A 16534-nucleotide genomic window follows, 5' to 3' on the forward strand; every position below is an offset into this window, starting at 1 on the left:
TCGTCCTGACGGATTTTATTGCAACATTCATCGGTCACCGGGTGCAACCTCTACAACGCCGGCCACACCGAATCTGCAACCAGAGCGGCCGACGTGATCCCTGCCAGCTCCCGGTCGTCAACCTTACAGCTACAGCCGGCCCAGATCGCCCACCGCATTAATAAAATCACCAACGCCAAGCACAAGGTGGACGACTAGTTCTGGGGCAAGGAGCCCGCCTGCCGGAACTTCCCGGCGCATACGGTACGTTTTTGCTAGGATCGGTCGTTTGCCCTTTCCGCCTGGCCATTCAATTGTGGGTGCGCAACGGATGCTAGGTCCAGCCATGGTCGGCGCAGAAGCAAGCGAGATAGCCCTTGGCAAAGTTGGTGCCATTTTCTATGATGATGTTGTGGGGGATGCCACAGCGGAGAGGGATGTCTTTGATGAGCATGACTGTCGTGGGGTCGTCGAGTTTTTTTGATCAGCTTGGCCTCGACCCACTTGGTGAACTTGTCGACGGCGACCAACAGGTGCGTCATGCCGCCTCGAGCGGTCTTGAATGGACCCACCATGTCGAGGCCCTAGACGACAAAGGGCCACGTGATGGGGATGGTCTTGAGAGCCGGAGCTGGCTGGTGGCTCCGCATGCTGAAGCGCTGGCAGCCGTTGCACTTGAGGGCCAGCTGTTTGGCATTCTCCAGAGCAGTTAGCCAGTAGAAGTCGTGGTGGAAAGCCTTGGTCACGATGGCTCCTGAGGAAGCGTGGTGGCCACATTCCCCCTAGTGGATGTCTTCCAGGAGCCGGCGCCCCTTGTTATGCTCGACGCAGCGCTGGAACACGCCAGGCATGTTGCGTTTGATGAACTCACAGTTGATGATAGTGTAGGCTGGAGCGCGACGTTGGATCTGCCGGGTCACGACCTCGTATGAGGGAAGCTCACCACTCACGAGGTAAGCGAGGATTGGCTGCGCCCAAGAGGGCGCCTCTACCATCAGGATGGCCGCCTTGACGGGGCCGGCAGGGCCAAGAGCCCCTGGGCCGGAGCCGGCAACCCCCGGGAGCACCGAGACAGCAGCCACGGGGTTGGAGCCAACAGCCCTCGAGTCTGCCGGGCCGAAGATGGATTCGGAGTCCGGGGGAGGGCTTCATGGAAAGCTTGTGCAGATGCTCGAGGGAGACGCCGGCTGGGATGGCCTGCCGGGTGGAGCTGATCTTGGCCAGCGTGTCTGCCGCCTCGTCGTCAACTCGAGGGACGTGATGGAACTCGCAGCCCTTGAAACCGCCGCAAATCTGTTGGGCCAGAAAACAGTGGCTGGCCATGTTGGTGTCCCACTCGTAGGAGGCCTGCTGCACCACCAGGTCATAATCCCCAAAGCAGAGAATGCGCCGGATGCCAGTCCCTTGGCATGCCGGAGGCCGTGGACGAGGGCCTCGTGCTCCGCCACATTGTTAGACGTGGCGAAGTAGATCTGCAGCGCGTACCTCAGCCAGTCACCCTTGGGGCAGGAGAGGACGATGCCAACACCCAAGCCGAAGCACATCTTCGAGCCGTCAAAATGCATCCGCCAATGCATGGAGTCGGGAGGCGGCGGAAGGTACTGGGTTTCCGCCCAATCGACGAGGAAATCTGCCAACGCCTGCACCTTGATAGCCATCCAGGGCTCGTAGAGGATGGTGTAGGCAGCCAGCTCGATGACCCACTTGGCAACCCGGCCGGTGGCAGCCCGGTTGTCGATGATCTTTGAGAAGGGGGACGTGCTCACCACTGTGATGGAGTGCTCCTGGAATTACCGCTTCAGCTTCTTAGCTGTCAGGTACACGTCATAGCACATCTTCTAGTAGTGGGGGTAGTTCTGCTTGGAGATGGAGAGCACCTCGCTCAGATAGTACACATGCCGCTGGATCGGCTGCACCTTGCCCTCCTCAAGGCGCTCCACCACCAACACCACACTGACCACGCGAGTGGTGGCGGCGATGTACATTAGCATGGGTTCCTTCTCAGCTGGCGCGGCCAAGATGGGTGCGGTGGAGAGCATGCGCTTGAGGTCGCGGAAGGCCACGTCCGCCTGCGGCATCCATTCGAACTCGGTTGTCTTCTTTATCAGCTGGTACAGGGGCAGGGCCCTCTCCCCCAGCCGGTTGACGAACCGGCTGAGGGACACCAGGCAGCCGATGAACTTCTGGACGTCTCCCAGGCAAGCCGGCTTGTGCATCCGCTAGATGGCCTTGATCTTCTCGGGATTGGCCTCGATCCCGTGCTCCGCAACAAGGAAATCGAGGAGTTGGCCGGCTGGCACGCCGAACACGCACTTCTCCGGGTTCAGCTTGATCTGGAACTTGTGCAGATTCACGAACGTCTCATTGAGATTGTCCAAGAGGGTGAGGTGTTGCTTGGTCTTGACCACGATGCCGTCGACGTACATGTGCATGTTGCGGCCGATCTGCGAGAGAAGGCACTTCTGCATGCAGCGCTGGAAAGTGGCGCATGCATTCTTCAGGCCAAAAGACATGGTGATGTAGCAATACACCCCGAACGGGGTGATGAAGGATGTCTTGAGCTGGTCGGTCGGGCTCAGCTTTATCTGGTGGTAGCCTGAGTAGGCGTCCAGAAAAGACAGGAGCTCACAGCCAGCCGTGGAATCGATGACTTGATCGGTACAGGGCAGAGCAAAAGGATCCTTGGGGTAGGCCTTGTTCAGGCTGGTGTAGTCAATACACATGCGCTAAGTCCCATTCTTCAGCACCAGGACTGGGTTGGTCAGCCACTCTGCGTGAAACACTTCCATGATGAAGCCGGCTGCGCGCAGCCAGGCGATTTCTTCATCAATGGTTCTTCGCTTCTCCTCAGAAAAGCGGCGGAGCGGTTGCCGGACCGGCTTGCCATCCGGCAGGACGTCGAGGTGGTACTCGGCGAACTCCCTCGGGACACCTGGCATGTCTTTGGGGGACCATGCAAAGATATCTCGATTCTCATGGAGGAAGCCGATGAGTTCGCTTCCTATTTGCTGTCGAGGCGGGTGCCCACGACATCCGGCTAGACAAGTACGCCACCGTACTCGTCGTGGACGCCGTCGTTGCCGGCTGCGAAGGCGGAAGGTCCAACTGCACTGGCAAGTGGTGTGGGTGGACGGCTTCGCACCGTTGTGGTGTTTGCATGGCGCATCGAGCATCTGCTTGAAAGTGAGCTTGGGCTGCCGCTGCTTCCCGCCGGTTCGCTGGCGCCGGCTGCCGGCCTATTCGACCGGTTGCTCCTCCTCGACGTTGCGACTTGACGGCTGTTGTAGCGGTTTTTTGACTGCTCGCCCTTCCGCTTGCTGTTGTCGTTCTGTTGCCACCTCGAGGAGCCGGAGCCGCCGTCTCCAGCCGGTCAGGGCTTAGCCGGCTGGTCGTGGATAGCCTTGCCGGCTACGTCAAGCCGGATCTGCACTAGCATCACGGAGTCAGTGGTAGCGTACTTGTCCTCCATGGCCATGAGATCCGCCATGGTCGCCGTCTCCGAGCGCATGAGCTTGTGTTTGAGCATACCTCTCGGCACCCCTCGGTGAAGTACTGGATCGCATGTACCTCGTGGACCCCCTAGAGGGAGTTGTGTAGCTCCGTCCACTGCGTGAGATAGTCGCGGAGGGACTCGTCCTTCTCCTGGACATTAAGAGAGCTAGCTGGGGTGATCGGGGCACTTGTACATGCCGGTGAAGTTGCGCACGAACACCTCCTCAAAGTCGAGCCTGGGGTTGATGTTGTTGGCGGCAGGCTGTTCAGCCACGCCCGAACCGAGCCAAGCAACATGAGGGGTGCGTAGCGCACTGCCACGTGCTTGTTGCCGCCGGCAATGCCGACGCCTGTGGTGTAGTCGGTCAGCCAATCCTCCGGCTTGGTGAACCCGTTGTACTTGGGGGTGTCTCAAGCTAGCGTGAAACCCTTTGGAAAAGGTCCCTTGCGGATGTGCGGCCCGAAGCAGGCCAGACCGATAGTGCTTTCCTTCTTTAGGGCGAGGGAGCGCCCCAACCGCTCAATGCGTAGCGGGCATCATGCTCATCATGGGGTGCGCGAGGCCCCAATCGGTCGGTGACCGCAGGGCGCGCAACCGGCCCCACGAAGGCCGGTCGGTCCCGCCGCGCGGGCGTGGGTTGCCGGGCTGGCTAGTGGCAAGCCCCACCAGCCGGCGCGTCCACCCGGCTATTGACAGTCGCTTGGTCGCAGTTGTGTCTACCCCGACTGCCCTGTAACCGGCTCCCATGGCTGCTGTCGTGCAGGGAAGATGTTTGTTGCGTGGGCCTAGGACCCCCGATCGGTTGTCGGTTGTCCATCCAAGGCGAGGGGATCCCGAGCCGAAGGCAAACGGCTGGAGCGGATCCCATTGTGCATGTTGCTGGTCCACAACAGCAATGAGGTCGGGGATGTGCTGCTGCTGCAGCCCTTCGCCCTCCAGGCCTTCCTAGTTTGGCCACGGATGACAGGGGTGTTGTAGGTGGGCCGGTTCATGTCCAGCATCTGGCCGAGGGCCCCGCCGCGACGCTGCACCTCCCCGAGCCGACTGCGCCCGTCAGAAGCCGAATTGAAGCCATGGGTGGTGGTGTACTTGCGCCGCGCGGACTCCATACGGCGATGCATGGCGGCAAGCTCCGTGGCCCCGTCGAGCAGGCCACGTGTGCCTCATCGAGCTCTGTCGCGGCAGCAGCGGGGTCGGCGTTGGGCACGATGGGTGTGCGCAGGTTTTGAACCGCCGCGTGCAGCGGGTTCACCCGGTTGGCGCGGGCCGCGGTCGCTGCGCCTAGGTCCTTGCTGAAGTCGGTGTTGTGGCTAGAGCAGGTGGTCAGCCCTCCACCTGAGTGCAGAGATCCATGACGTCGCCAGAGACGCCGGGGAGCGACGGGTCGGCGAAGGTGAGCACCCCGCTAGGGTACTCGTCTAGGACGAGAGGAACATAGACGCGGAGCTCGCCACACGGGATGATGGAGCTGCTTGAGGGGGAGGCAGCGTCTATGAAGCGCACTGCATCGTCGCTAGCACCGTCGAACGCACCAAGCCTGCTGACTAGGTCATGTGCGGTGCGCTCGCCGAAGGGAGTGAAGGGTCTTGTCCGAAACATGACTCCGACCGGCGCCGTGTCAGGACCCACGGTAGGCGCCAACTATTGTGGTGTTCTCACGGCAGATGCCATGGAATGGCTTATCGAGGGTGGTTGGGGCCGATGAGTGTCGGTGGCGTTCGGATGCGAGATTAGGCACGAGCATTGCAAACACAGAGATGTACTCAGGTTCAAGGCCCTTCGAGGGAGGTAATACCCCTAGTCCTGCAAGGATCACTATGGAGATCACAAGGAATACATAGTTGCCCCTGGAACTGTTTGGGTGGAGGAAGGAGAGGGCTCTAGCTCTGCTCTCTGCCTCGTGGGTGCGAGTGTGGTGGTAAGAATGAGCCGACCCCTTCCTAGGGGGGCTCCTAGGAGGTCTTATACTTGGGCCTCCCAGGTTACAAAATATCTGAGAGAGGGGCGGGCCCCGGCTGCCGGCGTCTCTGGCTACCGGTGGGGCCCGCCGGCTGCGAGGTACTATTGGCCGTGTGGCCCGCCGGCTGCTTGTCACTGTGGCGCGTAGGCCGTGGCGTCACGAAGTGGTTGACGCGATGCGTCTAAAGTGTCGGGCCATCCGGGAGTTGGTCACCTCGGTCAGCGGTACCGACGGCACTATAGCACGCTCTCCATGACGTGGGGGTCGCCTCGCCCTGTTGTTGGGACGGATGGATAGGACGGGCGCTGACCCAGCCGGCTGCCGACTACGCCCAGCCGGCCATGAGGGCGCCCAGCTTGCCCGATGTTTTAAAATGTCGTCTTGTATCCCTGAGCCTACCCGGGGGTCTGTTGGAAATATGCCCTAGAGGCAATAATAAATAAGTTATTATTATATTTCTTTGTTCACGATAATAGTCTTTTATTAATACTATAACTGTATTATCCGGAAATCGTAATACACATGTGAATACATAGACCACAATATGTCCCTAGTGAGCCTCTAGTTGACTAGCTCGTTGATCAACAGATGGTTACGATTTCCTGACCATGGACATTGGATGTCGTTGATAACGAAATCACATCATTAGGAGAATCATGTGATGGACAAGACCCAATCCTAAGCCTAGCACAAAGATCGTGTAGTTCGTTTGCTAGAGCTTTGCCAATGTCAAGTATCTTTTCCTTAGACCATGAGATTATGCAACTCCCGGATACCGTAGGAATGCTTTGGGTGTACCAAACGTCACAACGTAACTGGGTGGCTATAAAGATGCATTACAGGTATCTCCGAAAGTGTCTGTTGGGTTGGCACGAATCGAGACTGGGATTTGTCACTCCGTGTAAACGGAGAGGTATCTCTGGGCCCACTCGGTAGGACATCATCATAACATGCACAATGTGACCAAGGGGTTGATCACGGGATGATGTGTTACGAAACGAGTAAAGAGACTTGCCGGTAACGAGATTGGACAAGGTATCGGTATACCGACAATCGAATCTCGGGCAAGTAACATACCGATAGACAAAGGGAATTGAATACGGGATTGATTAAGTCCTTGACATCGTGGTTCATCTGATGAGATCATCGTGGAACATGTGGGAGCCATCATGGGTATTCAGATCCCGCTGTTGGTTATTGACCGAAGAACGTCTCGGTCATGTCTGCATGGTTCCCGAACCCGTAGGGTCTACACACTTAAGGTTCGATGACGCTAGGGTTATAAAGGAAGTTTGTATGTGGTTACCGAATGTTGTTCGGAGTCCCGGATGAGATCCCGGACGTCACGAGGAGTTCCGGAATGGTCCGGAGGTAAAGATTTATATATAAGAAGTCCTGTTTCGGCCATCGGGACAAGTTTCGGGGTCATCGGTATTGTATCGGGACCACCGGAAGGGTCCCGGGGGCCCACCGGGTGGGGCCACCTGCCCCGGGGGGCCACATGGGCTGTAGGGTGTGCGCCTTGGCCTACATGGGCCAAGGGCACCAGCCCCTAAAGGCCCATGCGCCAAGATATAGGAAAACGGGGAGAGTCCTAAAGGGGGAAGGCACCTCCGAGGTGCCTTGGGGAGGATGGACTCCTCCCCCCCTCTTAGCCGCACCCCTTCCTTGGAGGAAGGGGCAAGGCTGCGCCTCCCCCCTCTCCCCTGCCCCTATATATAGTGGAGGGAAGGGAGGGCATCCATACCTGAGCCCTTGGCGCCTCCCTCCCTCCCGTGACACCTCCTCCTCTCCCGTAGGTGCTTGGCGAAGCCCTGCAGGATTGCCACGCTCCTCCATCACCACCACGCCGTTGTGCTGCTGCGGATGGAGTCTTCCTCAACCTCTCCCTCTCTCCTTGCTGGATCAAGGCGTGGGAGACATCGTCGAGTTGTACGTGTGTTGAACGCGGAGGTGCCGTCCGTTCGGCACTAGGATCATCGGTGATCTGAATCACGACGAGTACGACTCCATCAACCCCGTTCACTTGAACGCTTCCGCTTAGCGATCTACAAGGGTATGTAGATGCACTCTCTTTCTACTCGTTGCTGGTCTCTCCATAGATAGATCTTGGTGACGCGTAGGAAAATTTTGAATTTCTGCTACGTTCCCCAACAGTGGCATCATGAGCTAGGTCTATTGCGTAGATTGTTTGCACGAGTAGAACACAAAGTAGTTGTGGGCGTTGATGTTGTTCAATATGCTTACCGTTACTAGTCCAATCTTGTTTCGGCGGTATTGTGGGATGAAGCGGCCCGGACCGACCTTACACGTACTCTTACGTGAGACAGGTTCCACCGATTGACATGCACTTGGTGCATAAGGTGGCTAGCGGGTGCCAGTCTCTCCCACTTTAGTCGGAACGGATTCGATGAAAAGGGTCCTTATGAAGGGTAAATAGCAATTGGCATATCACGTTGTGGTCTTGCGTAGGTAAGAAACGTTCTTGCTAGAAACCCATAGCAGCCACGTAAAACATGCAACAACAATTAGATGACGTCTAACTTGTTTTTGCAGGGTATGCTATGTGATGTGATATGGCCAAGAAGAATGTGATAAATGATATGTGATGTATGAGATTGATCATGTTCTTGTAATAGGATTCACGACTTGCATGTCGATGAGTATGACAACCGGCAGGAGCCATAGGAGTTGTCTTTATTTTTTGTATGACCTGCGTGTCATTAAAGAACGCCATGTAACTTACTTTACTTTATTGCTAAACGCGTTAGCCATAGAAGTAGAAGTAGTCGTTGGCGTGACAACTTCATGAAGACACGATGATGAAGATCATGATGATGGAGATCATGGTGTCATGCCGGTGACGATGATGATCATGGAGCCCCGAAGATGGAGATCAATGGAGCTATATGATATTGGCCATATCATGTCACAACTATATAATTGCATGTGATGTTTATTATGTTTATGCATCTTGTTTACTTAGGACGACGGTAGTAAATAAGATGATCCCTTACAAAATTTCAAGAAGTGTTCTCCCCTAACTGTGCACCGTTGCTACAGTTCGTCGCTTCTAAGCACCACGTGATGATCGGGTGTGATGGATTCTTACGTTCACATACAACGGGTGTAAGACAGTTTTACACAGCGAAAACACTTAGGGTTAACTTGACGAGCCTAGCATGTGCAAACATGGCCTCGGAACACGGAGACCGAAAGGTCGAGCATGAGTCGTATGGTAGATACGATCAACATGAAAATGTTCACCGATGATGACTAGTCCGTCTCACGTGATGATCGGACACGGCCTAGTTGACTCGGATCATGTGATCACTTAAATGACCAGAGGGATGTCTATCTGAGTGGGAGTTCATAAGATGAACTTAATTATCCTGAACATAGTCAAAAGACCTTTTGCAAATTATGTCGTAGCTCACGCTTTAGTTCTACTGTTTTAGATATGTTCCTATAGAAAATATAGTTGAAAGTTGATAGTAGCAATTATGCGGACAGTAGAAAGCTTATGTCCTTAATGCACTGCTCAGTGTGCTAAACCCCAAACGTCGTTTGTGGATGTTGCGAACATCGGACATACACGTTTTGATAACTACGTGATAGTTCAGTTAAATGGTTTAGAGTATAGGCACCAAAGACGTTTTTCGAAATGTCGCGGAACATATGAGATGTTTCGAGGACTGAAATTGGGATTTCAGGCTCGTGCCCACGTCAAGAGGTATAAGACCTCCGACGATTTTCTTAACCTGAAAACTAAGGAAGAAAAGCTCAATCATTGAGCTTGTGCTCAGATTGTCTGAGTGCAACAATCACTTGATAGTGATGTTTCTCCAAAGTCATTACCACCAAGCTGCTAGAGCTTTGTGATGAACTATAACAAATCAGGGATAGATATGATGATCCTTGAGATATTCGTGATGTTTGACACCGCGAAAGTAGAAATCAAGAAGGAGCATCAATTGTTGATGGTTGGTGACACCACTAGTTTCAAGAAGGGCAAGGGCAAGAAGGGATACTTCATGAAACGGCAAATCAGCTGCTGCTCCAGTGAAGAAACCCAAGGTTGAATCCAAACCCGAGACTAAGTGCTTCTGTAATAAGGGGAACAGTCACTAGAGCAAAATTACCCTAGATACTTGGTAGATGAGAAGGCTGGCAAGGTCGATAGAAGTATATTGGATATACATTATGTTAATGTGTATTTTACTAGTACTCCTAGTAGCACCAGGGTATAAGATACCGGTTCGGTTGCTAAGTGTTAGTAACTCGAAATAAAAGCTACGGAATAAAACGGAGACTGGCTAAAGGTGAGCTGACGATATGTGTTGGAAGTGTTTCCAAGTTTGATGTGATCTAACATCGCACGCTCCCTCTACCATCAAGATTAGTATTAAACCTGAATAAGTGCTCTTGCACCTAAAGGAATGGTTTATTGAATCTTGATCGTAGGGATACACATTTTCATGCCAAAAGATATAAGATAGTAATGATAGTACCACTTACTTGTGGCACTGACATGTAAGTCATAATGGTATAAAACGCATGAAGAAGCTCCATGTTGATGGATCTTTGGACTCACTCGTTTTTGAAAAATTTGAGACATGCGAACCATGTCTATTGGTATATACGCATGAAGAAACTCCATGCAGATGGATCGTTTGGACTCACTTGATTTTGGATCACTTGAGATATGCAAATCATACCACATAGGCAAGATGACTGAAAAGCCTCGGTTTCAGTAAAATGGAACAAGATAGCAACTTGTTGGAAGCAACACATTTTGATGTGTGCAGTCCAATGAGTGCTGAGGCATGCAGTGAATATCGTTATGTTCTTACTTCACAGATGATTCGAGTAGATGTTGAGAATATTTACTTGATGAAACACAAGTCTGAATTATTGAATAGTTCAAGTAATTTCAAAGTGAAGTAGAAGATCATTGTGACAAGAGCATAAAATGTCTATGATATGATCATAGAGATGAATATCTGAGTTACGAGTTTTGGCACACAATTAAGACATTGTGGAAATTGTTTCACAATTAATACCGCCTGGAACACCATAGTATGATGGTGTGTCCGAACATCATAGTTGCACCCTATTGGATATGATGCATACCATGATGTCTCTTATCGAATTACCACTATTGTCCATGGGTTAGGCATTAGAGACAACCACATTCACTTTAAATAGGGCACCACGTAATTCCGATGACACCGTATGAATTATGGTTTAGAGAAACCTAAGTTGTCGTTTCTTAAAAGTTTGGGGCTGCAACGCTTATATGAAAAAGTTTCAGGTTGATAAGCTCGAACCCAAAGCGGATAAAATGCATCTTCATAGGAAACCCAAACAGTTGGGTATACCTCCTAATTCAGATCCGAAAGCAATATGGATTGTTTCTAGAATCGGGTCCTTTCTCGAGGAAAAGTTTCTCTCGAAAGAATTGAGTGGGAGGATGGTGGAGACTTGATGAGGTTATTGAACCGTCTCTTCAACTAGTGTGTGACAGGGCACAGGGAGTTGTTCCTGTGGCACCTACACCAATTGAAGTGGAAGCTTATGATATTGATCATGAAACTTCGGATCAAGTCACTCCCAAACCTCGTAGGATGACAAGGATGCGTACTACTTCAGAGTGGTACGTAATCCTGTCTTGAAGGTCATGTTGCTAGACAACAATGAACCTACGAGCTATGGAGAAGCGATGGTGGGCCCGGATTCCGATAAATGGCTTGAGGCCATAAAATCCGAGAGAGGATCCATGTATGAAAACAAAGTGTAGACTTTGGCAGAACGGCTCGATGGTCGTAAGGCTAATGAGTACAGATGGATTTCAAAAGGAAGACGGACAATGATGGTAAATGTCACCATTAAGAAAGCTCGACTTGTCGTTAAGATGTTTTCCGACAAGTTCAAGGAGTTGATTACGATGAGATTTTCTCACTCGTAGCGATGCTAAGAGTCTGTTGGAATTATATTAGCGATTGCTGCATTATTTATGAAATCTTGCAGATAGGATGTCAAAACATTGTTTTCTCGACGATTTTAATGAGGAAAGGTTGTATGTGATACAACCGGAAGGTTTTGTCAATCCCGTAAGATGTTAATAAGTATGCAAAGCTCCAGCAATCCTTCTAAGGACTGGAGTGAGCATCTCGGAGTTGGAATGTATGCTTTGATGATGATCAAAGATTTTGGGTTTGTACAAAGTTTATGAGAAACTTGTATTTCCAAAGAAGTGAGTGGGAGCACTATAGAATTTCTGATGAGTATATGTTGTTGACATATTGATGATCAGAGATGATGTAGAATTTCTAGAAAGCATATAGGGTTATTTGAAAGGTGTTTTTCAATAGAAAACCTGGATTAAGCTACTTGAACATTGAGCATCAAGATCTATAAGGATAGATCAAAATGCTTAATAATACTTTCAAATGAGCACATACCTTGACATGATCTTGAAAGTGTTCAAGATGGACCAGTCAAAGAAGGAGTTCTTGCCTGAGTTGTAAGGTACGAAGTTAAGACTTAAAGCTCGACCACGGCAGAAAAGAGAGAAAGGACGAAGGTCGTCCCCTATGCTTTAGACGTAGGCTCTACAGTATGCTATGTTGTGTACCGCACCGAAAGTGTGCCTTGCCATGAGTCAGTCAAGGGGTACAAGAGTGATCCATGAATGGATCATAGGACAGCGGTCAAAGTTATCCTTAGTAACTAGTGGACTAAGGAATTTTCTCGATTATGGAGGTGGTAAAAGAGTTCGTCGTAAAGGTTACGTCCATGCAAGCTTAACACCTATCCAGATAGCTCTAAGTAGAGATACCGGATACATATAATGGAGCAACAATTTAGAATAGCTCCAAGTAGAACAGTTATTTGGAACAGCTCCAAATAGAGCGTGGTAGCTGCATCTAGGAGATGACATAGAGATTTGTAAAGCACACACGGATCTGAAAGGTTCAGACCCGTTGACTAAAACCTCTCTCACAAGCAACATGATCAAACATAAAACTCATTGAGTGTTAATCACATAGTGATGTGAACTAGACTACGGACTCTAGTAAACTCTTGGGTATGAGTCACATGGCGATGTGACCTGTGAGTGTTAATCACATGGCGATGTGAACTAGATTATCGACTCTAGTGCAAGTGGGAGACTGTTGGAAATATGCCCTAGAGGCAATAATAAATAAGTTATTATTATATTTCTTTGTTCATGATAATAGTCTTTTATTCATGCTATAACTGCATTATCCGGAAATCGTAATACACGTGTGAATACATAGACCACAATATGTCCCTAGTGAGCCTCTAGTTGACTAGCTCGTTGATCAACAGATGGTTACGGTTTCCTGACCATGGACATTGGATGTCGTTGGTAACGGAATCACATCATTAGGAGAATCATGTGATGGACAAGACCCAATCCTAAGCCTAGCACAAAGATCGTGTAGTTCGTTTGCTAGAGCTTTGCCAATGTCAAGTATCTTTTCCTTAGACCATGAGATTGTGCAACTCCCGGATACCGTAGGAATGCTTTGGGTGTACCAAACGTCACAACGTAACTGGGTGGCTATAAAGGTGCATTACAGGTATCTCCGAAAGTGTTTGTTGGGTTGGCACGAATCGAGACTGGGATTTGTCACTCCGTGTAAACGGAGAGGTATCTCTGGGCCCACTCGGTAGGACATCATCATAACGTGCACAATGTGACCAAGGGGTTGATCACGGGATGATGTGTTACGAAACAAGTAAAGAGACTTGCCGGTAACGAGATTGGACAAGGTATCGGTATACCGACGATCGAATCTCGGGCAAGTAACATACCGATAGACAAAGGGAATTGAATACGGGATTGATTAAGCCCTTAACATCGTGGTTCATCCGATGAGATCATCGTGGAACATGTGGGAGCCATCATGGGTATCCAGATCCCGCTGTTGGTTATTGACCGGAGAACTTCTCGGTCATGTATGCATGGTTCCCGAACCCGTAGGGTCTACACACTTAAGGTTCAATGACGCTAGGGTTATAAAGGAAGTTTGTATGTGGTTACCGAATGTTGTTCGGAGTCCCGAATGAGATCCCGGACGTCACGAGGAGTTCCGGAATGGTCCGAAGGTAAAGATTTATATATAGGAAGTCCTATTTCGGCCATCGGGACAAGTTTCGGGGTCATCGGTATTGTACCGGGACCACCGGAAGGGTCCCGGGGGCCCACCGGGTGGGGCCACCTGCCCCGGGGGGCCACATGGGTTGTAGGGGGTGCGCCTTGGCCTACATGAGCCAAGGGCACTAGCCCCTAGAGGCCCATGCGCCAAGATATAGGAAAAAGGGGAGAGTCCTAAAGGGGGAAGGCACCTCCGAGGTGCCTTGGGGAGGATGGACTCCTCCCCCACTCTTAGCCGCACCCCTTCCTTGGAAGAAGGGGCAAGGCTGCGCCTCCCCCCTCTCCCCTGCCCCTATATATAGTGGAGGGGAGGGAGGGCATCCATACCTGAGCCCTTGACGCCTCCCTCCCTCCCGTGACACCTCCTCCTCTCCCGTAGGTGCTTGGCGAAGCCCTGCAGGATTGCCACGCTCCTCCATCACCACCACGCCGTTGTGCTGCTGCTGGATGGAGTCTTCCTCAACCTCTCCCTCTCTCCTTGCTGGATCAAGGCATGGGAGACATCGTCGAGCTGTACGTGTGTTGAACGCGGAGGTGTCGTCCGTTCGGCACTAGGATCATCGGTGATCTGAATCACGACGAGTACGACTCCATCAACCCCGTTCACTTGAACGTTTCCGCTTAGCGATCTACAAGGGTATGTAGATGCACTCTCTATCTACTCGTTGCTGGTCTCTTCATAGATAGATCTTGGTGACGCGTAGAAAAATTTTAAATTTCTGCTACGTTCCCCAACAGGGTCATCCCCCGACAAGGTGCCTATTATTTAGTAGTTGGAGGCATTCAACTGTATGTGATATGAATGGGTAGCAGCTTGATGGTGGTGTGTCCAAGCAATATTGTTTGTGCGCGCATGCATTTGCATATATGTACATGTAATTGGGGTACCGATTACCTTCAAAGAAATATGTCAGATATTAGAAAGAAAGAAAAATCTAGCTTACATAAGAGATGTACAGGTATGGGCATAGAAGAGTAAGACTAGTCATCCAATGTATAGAGTTTACCTTACATTTACCACGTTGACAAGGTATAAGAGGGCATTGTGCTGTATCAAAGCTAAAACTTCATTGGCAACTCCAACATATGTGTGCAATTCTTAAAAATATCGAAAAGGCCTAGCAGAAATACATAAATCATCAGTCTACCAAAATGGAGACAGATTCAGACACCACAGGTTAAGATGAGCTTACTGGGATGTAAGTTAGGATCTATTTCTGTAAGAAGCTCATGGCGACTGGAAAAATCACCAGCATCTTTTGGATTTCTCCTTGATCTTACAACATTTCTTGGGGAACCATATACAAATAGAAGAAAAAGAATCAGCCACAGTAAAAAAATTATTGAACCACTGTACTCCCTTCTTCAAATAGAACTCGTGAATTGGCAACCAATGTAGAAAAACGTCCAGCACTCACAACTTAACTAGAGTTATAGACTTGTAGCATGTAAACAGCATGAATCATTAAAGCCAAACATGAGGAAAGGCAAACAACAGGTATTCAATGCACAATTTGATGGGCATGCAGAAAATATTCAGTGATCACAAACAGACGAACAAATCAGACAGCATAAACAATACAGAAAATGGTGAACGCTGTCAACTTGGTAATGAAGATCATACCTTACAGAAACAAGGTCAGATTTCTTTTCTAGATTTGAAGATTGACCTTGCCAATAGGTGTGCAACCTTCCAGATGGATCGCATGGATCAGTTCTGACCATTTGGCTCACAGGAACCTTTTGAGATTTTTCTCCTACAGCATGATATAATTATAGTAAAGATTATTCGCTGTAACGGGAGGTGGTGGTTTCACACGCCCTTTACTAGATATCTCAATAGTAATACACAGTTAACTAATGTGCTGTAGCAGTATACTTAGAAAACATTTTAGCTTGAAATATGGATATGATATATGCTACGTACATACCAGTAGGGGTGCTGACCTCGGTACCCATATCCTTTAGTGTGTTAGCTTGAGTATAAGCGCTAGAGGTTAGTGCCTGCAATGCACATGGAACAAGCATCACTGACGTGCGCAAAAGTTCACATCAAAACGCAAAATACACATGCATATAGCTTTCATAACTGATATAGCTAAAGTTTATCTGCAAATTATATTTGTTTATATTCGCATGCCATAAATTGTTGGACTGTTTATTCCAGAGAATACGGGGGTAAGTTGCTTCCGCAAACAGGCACGTCTACAAATTAGCTACTAGCACATCCATCAACTATTAAACTACAAGATGTGCTTGGCCAAATGTAGAAACCCAGATGGATTTTTGTAATATACTGCACTTTAAAGTTTAAACATTCAAAGAGCCAAAGATTATAACAATCTACTCGGAAGGAGCAAATGTACACCATTGACCATAGACGTGCCATAGTATGAGTACAAGGTGAGACTTGACTCTAAATCTAGTCTTGACTATTCCAGCAAGGATCATCTAGTAATGTCAATTTTCCAGGAGAGCAAGTTTTGAGAAAATGACAACACACGAATTTCAGCATGACTTTCTGCAAGTGTTTGTGTATATTTGAAAATTGATGCACTATGCAACTGGTAGTAGCTTTGGAAGATATACTGTCTCCAAAGATAGAGAGAAGCAACCATATGAACACTTAACAATTGATCTCTGGCAATTGCCGCACCATATCAACTGTGATGAGACACAAAAAAAACTATCTTTGGGTTTGTGTAAGTGTAAATTGAACAATCGAATAACCTGAGTTTGGAATATCCTTGTGTTATTACAGTTCATCAGTTTTTCCTCAATAGCATCTTTAATATTTTTTTCAATAATACACCCTTGATTTAAGATGCTAACCTGCAAGACAAAAAGGAATCAGTGAAATCGTTTGTGCTCTAATTGAAAATTTTCAGATATGCTTGAACATCAGGCACAAAAT

The 16534-nt window shown here is 49.5% G+C and overlaps 1 pseudogene; it reads right to left on the reverse strand.

Moving 5' to 3' along the window:
* The window catches only part of LOC123067990 (uncharacterized), a 33563-nt pseudogene that overhangs the window by 14801 nt on the left and 2228 nt on the right, over nucleotides 1–16534 (reverse strand).

Source organism: Triticum aestivum, chromosome 3B (genome assembly GCF_018294505.1).
Source record: "Triticum aestivum cultivar Chinese Spring chromosome 3B, IWGSC CS RefSeq v2.1, whole genome shotgun sequence".
NCBI classification, from domain to species: Eukaryota; Viridiplantae; Streptophyta; class Magnoliopsida; order Poales; family Poaceae; genus Triticum; species Triticum aestivum.